At 51.3% G+C, this 7,500-nt stretch overlaps 1 non-coding gene and 1 pseudogene across 1 annotated transcript; both read left to right on the top strand.

Annotated features, from left to right (window-relative positions):
- The first annotated feature begins 2,309 nt into the window (after positions 1-2,309).
- Positions 2,310-2,464, top strand: LOC139997555 (5.8S ribosomal RNA). The gene has a single exon (XR_011802914.1). It is a non-coding gene; the product is annotated as a 5.8S ribosomal RNA (ribosomal RNA).
- A 2,133-nt stretch (positions 2,465-4,597) lies between these two features.
- LOC139997556 (large subunit ribosomal RNA) lies at positions 4,598-7,500 on the top strand (annotated as a pseudogene; the record flags this gene model as incomplete).

The raw sequence follows: 7,500 nt of genomic DNA, 5'->3' as shown, positions 1-7,500 counted from the left end.
ACGATATGTGAGGGAACTTGAGCTGAACACATATCGAAAAAACTAAAAGTTACAGTGGAAACCACGTGTAATGAGAAATGCGATCGAGGCGCCTGCGTGAGGTCGTACACAGAAAGACCCGCCGTCACGATCTCGTATTTCGTATTTGCATCGTGGAAATCCAACGAACGAACAATATAATATATAAACTAAAATCTCTAAAGTGCCTCGTGTCGGAGAGATCACTGCTCACACCTCTTCTATATTTCGTAGTTGCGTTGCGTAGGCCTCACCTCCTAGCAACGGGACATAAGGAAGACTGCTCTTTGGGATCGAACGAAGCGTCTATAACGAGTCGTCGACGAGAGCGAAAGAACGCGAATAGCGAGCCGCAGAAAAATAGGATACCGAATTATATATCTTCGAAGGTTCTCTTCGAAGATCCATGGATACCTATATCTGCGCGTCTCCAGCTATCTCGCGCGTCTCTCCAAACTCTCGTCGTTCCTCGAAACGTGCTTCCTACCCAAAGGGCGTTCGTTCTTCCTATGTCGTTTCGTTGTCGTTCGTTTCAACGGCGAACGATATACGATGTTCGACAAAACGAAACCACGTTGTACGTTCGTACTCGTGGATCGGGTAACCTAGAACGAAAACGCATTGCGTGGATGTTGGCCCGAAAAGATATATACCAGTGCGAGTGATGGTAAAGAGTATAACGATTCTTAACTAGACGAAGTTGGTTCGGAGGGGACCGCCGGCCGTCTCTCTATCCTCGCGAGTCTAATGCCTCGTTCCGTCGCTAGAGTTTTTCAAACTCTGCTTCTGGCTATCGGGAAGAATAGACCGCGCGCGAGGAAGAGGAACGACGACCGTGCGCGTCCCATCGATTTTTTTTATTTTTACCTGAACCACCGAAGTCGATTCAGAGGGGACCGCCGGCCGTCTCTCTATCCTCGTTGTCGTGAGTCATATGCCTCGTTCCGTCGCTAGAGTTTTTCAAACTCTGCTTCTGGCTATCGGGAAGAAACGACCGCGCGAGGAAGACGACGACGACGACCGTGCGCGTCCCATCGAATTTTTTTTTATTTTTACCTGATCGACGGAAGTTTCGTCCGGTTCGTCTCTTTTACCATCGTCTCGTCGACCCGTTCAGAGGGGACCGCCTGTCCATATCCTCGTTGTCGTGAGTCATATGCCTCGTTCCGTCGCTAGAGTTTTTCAAACTCTGCTTCTGGCTATCGGGAAGAAACGACCGCGCGAGGCCGATGGCTGCGAGTCCCATCGAATTTTTTTTAAACGCACGCACACACATACACCTGAACGGAGATGCGTTCCTTTTCGTCGCGATTTTTCGCGCTTTAGTCGTCGTTGTCGCCATCCGTTCGGAGGGGACCGCCGGCCGTCTCTCTATCCTCGTTGTCGAGAGTCTAATGCCTCGTTCCGTCGCTAGAGTTTTTCAAACTCTGCTTCTGGCTATCGGGAAGAAAAGACCGCGCGAGGAAGAGGAAGGACGACCGTGCGCGTCCCTTTCGAATTTTTTTTTATTTTTACCTGAGCGACCAAAGTGGATTCAGAGGGGACCGCCGGCCGTCTCTCTATCTTCGTATGTCGCGAGTCTAATGCCTCGTTCCGTCGCTAGAGTTTTTCAAACTCTGCTTCTGGCTATCGGGAAGAATAGACCGCGCGCGAGGAAGAGGAAGGACGACCGTGCGCGTCCCATCGATTTTTTTTATTTTTACCTGAACCACCGAAGTCGATTCAGAGGGGACCGCCGGCCGTGTCTGTATCCTCGTTGTCGAGAGTCTAATGCCTCGTTCCGTCGCTAGAGTTTTTCAAACTCTGCTTCTGGCTATCGGGAAGAAACGACCGCGCGAGGAAGACTACGACCGTGCGCGTCCCATCGATTTTTTTTTACCCGAACGATGGAGATGCATATCGGCTGTTTGCTTCGAATAACTGGACGAGAGGAACGAACATATATATATATCATGGGCTAGCCACCGTGCGCTTTCTTCGCGAGATCGTGTGCTGTACAGAGGATTCAGAATCGGGTGTTATATCCCCGTCGTTTCCTGACGAACGGAGCTTCGATCTCGTTGGTTGTTATATATTATAATGCACTTTACGCCCGGTCGGCGGGCTGCGTGTGTCGTCGCGCAGTCCGTCCGATTTCGTTTTCGAACGTATTTTCGTGTCGTCAATCATATGGCGACTTCCGCGCGTTCGATTCCCGTTGGTCGGACGTTTGTCGGATATCGGCTTCTTTCGAACCGAGAATAAGAGTACAAAAACCTGAGTACACAAACAAAAATCCATGCATAAACGATTACCCTGAACGGTGGATCACTTGGCTCGTGGGTCGATGAAGAACGCAGCTAATTGCGCGTCAACGTGTGAACTGCAGGACACATGAACATCGACATTTCGAACGCACATTGCGGTCCACGGATACAATTCCTGGACCACGCCTGGCTGAGGGTTGCTCACGTAAACCTAAGACTGCTTGCGTTTGCGTATCGTTGCTCTCGGTCCGTATCTCTCTGTTCTTTCTTGCCTCGTCGACAGCCCGCCGTCGTTCGTTTTATCTTTAAACGAACGTTTCTGAGTCGGAGGACGAGCGCCAAGCAAAAGAATACGAATTAAAGAGCGGTCGAGGGCTCGTACGCGACGTACGAGCGATTGTTGGACGTTCGTCGGCGTTCGTCGCTGGATCGTGTGGAGACCGGCGTACGCATGCTCTCGATACAAATATATATGAAAAATCTATCGCGTTCACGGGAGACTCGCAAAACTACCTCCGTCTCTTCTCTGTCCCTTCTTGGCTTGACAACCCGCCGTCGTTCGTGTTTTACGAACGTTTCTGAGTCGGACGAAGCGCAAGAAGAAGGATACGAATTAAAAGAGCGCGGAGAGAACCGTCGTCGTCGACGCGGTTATCGAGATACACAGAGCGAGTTTTCTTCGTGGCCGATTTTTTTTTTCTTTTTGTATCAGCCTCTGCTACGTTTTGTTAGTCTTCGATAAGCACGAATGACCGCGCCCCCGACGTCGTCTTAAATGAATTTTTGGCGAGACTGAGAGAAAGCAAAAATATTTTTGAACAAAGTCAGTCGAGAGAGGAGAGAAAAGAGAACCAAGATATTAAAACCTAAACCTAAACTTGGTGGCGTAACGAAAAACTGTGTGCCTTAAAGAAACACAACCGTCTTTTCATCAAGATGTTTTACTCGTACAGCCCCAGGATCGAATACCCACTCCGTCTGTTCGTGCGGCAGAGATGTATTCTGCAGGCGCGAGACGACTGACGAGAAGACAACGAGGACCGTCGCATCGATGGGTCGTCGTTGCGTTTTTCATCCTCTGTGCTTTTTTTCTGTTCTTCGCGAACCCAGAGAAAGCCGTAGATCCGGGAACGGACACACGAGATTTCTTCGAACGCTGATGACTTAGGGAGATGATCCCCAGCGTTGCGCGGAGATCGGAGAGTACGCGTACATGTATCGGGACGAATTTTTCCCCGTCGGTCGCGTATCTCTCTGCCCGCGCGCCTGGCCCAAAGCCACGTTCGTCGGAAATCAACGAAAAGTGTGTTACGATCTAGCGTGCGTCTACGATCGGCTATATTTAAGGGTGACGAAGAAGAGAAAAGCTCACGGTGTTGCGCAACGTTTCTGTACTCGATTTTAAGATGTGCATGTGAGTCCGTTACAAAGTTGTTCGGATCGTCGAAAATAGTCCGTTTTCGTCGTCGTGCGAAAGAGAATAATCTCTGACATTGGCACGGAGAGATCGCGCAGAGGAAGAGAAACGATCCTCTTTGGCGAGGCTCGAGAAAGACTAACGAAACTTGATTAGAGACGAGGTATACACGCGCCGTACGTACGACGTACGCGCGTGTGATTTTTTTTTTGCTTTAAGGCGATTCGGCGCTCCGAGTATTAGAGAAAAAGAGATCGTTGGTCATCCCATGTCTCTTCGTCGTCTATCGCTGGACCGCGCATCCTAACGTATCGCCGGTCGTCCAGTCCCCGAGTAATAAATTCACCCCGTTGTGTACGTCTCGCGCTCGCTTTTCCACTTGCGTGAGTTCCCGTGCGTTTTTCGTCGTTGGTACAGAGCAAAGAAACCGATATGTTATATACATGTCGCGTGTTCGATCTCTGTGCCAGCAATAACAGGCGAAAACAAGGAACCGCTGGAATCGTCGAGAAGAGAGAAACGGCTACGGGAGATATATTATACATAACACGTGTATATATATATATATATATTATACAAAGAGGACGGGCGTTAAAAACCGGAGATCGTTACGGGTGTCTTGCGTGAGTCTTAGCTCGAACATGATACGACGAACGAAGTTTAAAAGGCACTTTGGCGAGATGCATAAAACGTTTTCTCGATCGAGATAGAATATAAGGTTCTCGATTCTATTCGAATTAATTTTTTTTTTTTATTTTTTTTTCTCTTTGAGGCGATTCTCGGAGAGAGAAATAAAAATAAAGACCCTCTGTCGCATTGTTATCAAACCGTCTTGCTTTTCTCGAATCGCGCCCACATGGCACGAAATTTTTTTTTCTTTGAAAAAAAAAATTGTCACCGTGTCGTGACGTTGAAGCGACCTCAGAGTAGGCGAGATCACCCGCTGAATTTAAGCATATTACTAAGCGGAGGAAAAGAAACTAACAAGGATTTCCTTAGTAGCGGCGAGCGAACAGGAATTAGCCCAGCACTGAATCCCGCGGTTCCGCCGTTGGGAAATGTAGTGTTCGGGAGGATCCGTTTATCCCGTGACGTCGAACCGCGTCCAAGTCCATCTTGAATGGGGCCATGTACCCACAGAGGGTGCCAGGCCCGTAGTGACCGGAACGCGTTTCGGGAGGATCTCTCCTTAGAGTCGGGTTGCTTGAGAGTGCAGCCCTAAGTTGGTGGTAAAACTCCATCTAAGGCTAAATACAACCACGAGACCGATAGCGAACAAGTACCGTGAGGGAAAGTTGAAAAGAACTTTGAAGAGAGAGTTCAAGAGTACGTGAAACCGTTCAGGGGTAAACCTGAGAAACCCAAAAGATCGAATGGGGAGATTCATCGTCGACGGCGTCGGTGATCGTTGGTGAGCGATGCTCCGGGTGGGCCTTCGTGGTTCCATTGGCGAGGGCACGCCACCTTCGATTCGAACGCTCCGGCGTCGTAGTCGTGCACTTCTCCCCTAGTAGAACGTCGCGACCCGTTGTGTGTCGGTCTACGGCCCGAGCGGGTGACTGTCGCGTCGCTTCGGCGCACGCGGCAGACCCTCGGTCGCCCGGCCGACTGCACGACGGTACACTAGACGGTATCGGGCCGCAACCAATCCATTCTCGAATGTGTGTGCGTCTAGACCGCCGCAAGCATCGTCGATCGTTCTCAGTTTTTACGGAGTTTAATTCCGTGCTGGGGCGTCGGCAGCTGTTGGCTGGCGGATTTCTTGGACTGGCCGAGTCTCTGATTACGGTCGGCGACGCTATTGCTTTGGGTACTCTCAGGACCCGTCTTGAAACACGGACCAAGGAGTCTAACATGTACGCGAGTCATTGGGACTTGTAAACCTAAAGGCGAAATGAAAGTGAAAATCGGCGCGCGTGCCCACCCTGAGTGGGTTGCGCGTGTCCGATCGAGGGAGGATGGGCCGCGAGACAATGCGGCCCCGCACTCCCGGGGCGTCTCGTTCTCATTGCGAGGAGAGGCGCACCTAGAGCGTACACGTTGGGACCCGAAAGATGGTGAACTATGCCTGGTCAGGACGAAGTCAGGGGAAACCCTGATGGAGGTCCGTAGCGATTCTGACGTGCAAATCGATCGTCGGAACTGGGTATAGGGGCGAAAGACTAATCGAACCATCTAGTAGCTGGTTCCCTCCGAAGTTTCCCTCAGGATAGCTGGCACTCGTCCGTTCTCATCGAACGCGTACGAGTCTCATCTGGTAAAGCGAATGATTAGAGGCCTTGGGGCCGAAACGACCTCAACCTATTCTCAAACTTTAAATGGGTGAGATCTCTGGCTTGCTTGGATCATGAAGCCACGAGATACAATTGTCGGATCAGAGTGCCAAGTGGGCCAATTTTGGTAAGCAGAACTGGCGCTGTGGGATGAACCAAACGTGGAGTTAAGGCGCCTAAGTCGACGCTTATGGGATACCATGAAAGGCGTTGGTTGCTTAAGACAGCAGGACGGTGGCCATGGAAGTCGGAATCCGCTAAGGAGTGTGTAACAACTCACCTGCCGAAGCAACTAGCCCTGAAAATGGATGGCGCTGAAGCGTCGCGCCTATACTCCGCCGTCAGTGGCAAGTGGGAAGGCACGCGAGTCTTTCGATCAATTGCGATCGTGGACCGTCCTTCATGAAGCTCTGACGAGTAGGAGGGTCGCGGCGGTGTGCGCAGAAGGGTCTGGGCGCGAGCCTGCCTGGAGCCGCCGTCGGTGCAGATCTTGGTGGTAGTAGCAAATACTCCAGCGAGGCCCTGGAGGACTGACGTGGAGAAGGGTTTCGTGTGAACAGCCGTTGCACACGAGTCAGTCGATCCTAAGCCCTAAGAGAAATCCTATGCAGATGAGGTGTCCTAAGATCATATATACACGAAAATGCTATAACACAAAATGTGTAAAAAAAGTTGAGCGAAAGATAAACACCCATTGGGCGAAAGGGAATCCGGTTCCTATTCCGGAACCCGGCAGCGGAACCGCATACCATTCGGGCCCTCGTAAGAGTGTTCGTCGGGGTAACCCAAAATGACCTGGAGACGCCGTCGGGAGATCCGGGAAGAGTTTTCTTTTCTGTATAAGCGTTCGAGTTCCCTGGAAACCTCTAGCAGGGAGATAGGGTTTGGAACGCGAAGAGCACCGCAGTTGCGGCGGTGTCCGGATCTTCCCCTCGGACCTTGAAAATCCAGGAGAGGGCCACGTGGAGGTGTCGCGCCGGTTCGTACCCATATCCGCAGCAGGTCTCCAAGGTAAAGAGCCTCTAGTCGATAGATTAATGTAGGTAAGGGAAGTCGGCAAATTGGATCCGTAACTTCGGAATAAGGATTGGCTCTGAGGAGCGGGGCGTGTCGGGCTTGGTCGGGAAGCGGGTTTGGCTGACGTGCCGGGCCTGGGCGAGCTGAACGGTCGAAACGGCGTCCCGGTCTATCCATTTCTCGTTTGCAACGGGTATGGAGACGATCGCGGTCGTCGCGTAACCCTGGATCCGAGCTCGGTCCCGTGCCTTGGCCTCCCGCGGATCTTCCTTGCTGCGAGGCTTCCGTCGCTCGACGATATCTAATTATCGTCGTTGCGCGCGGTCGTTCTCTTCGGCCGCCATTCAACGCTCAGCTCAGAACTGGCACGGACTAGGGGAATCCGACTGTCTAATTAAAACAAAGCATTGCGATGGCCCCCAAGGGTGTTGACGCAATGTGATTTCTGCCCAGTGCTCTGAATGTCAACGTGAAGAAATTCAAAAAAAGCGCGGGGTAAACGGCGGGAGTAACTATGACTCTCTTAAGG

The sequence above is a fragment of the Bombus fervidus genome, unplaced genomic scaffold (genome assembly GCF_041682495.2).
Source record: "Bombus fervidus isolate BK054 unplaced genomic scaffold, iyBomFerv1 scaffold0109, whole genome shotgun sequence".
In the NCBI taxonomy this organism is placed as follows: Eukaryota; Metazoa; Arthropoda; class Insecta; order Hymenoptera; family Apidae; genus Bombus; species Bombus fervidus.
Note: the sequence above shows the minus strand (reverse complement) of the source record. Positions and strands in the feature narration are given on the sequence as shown.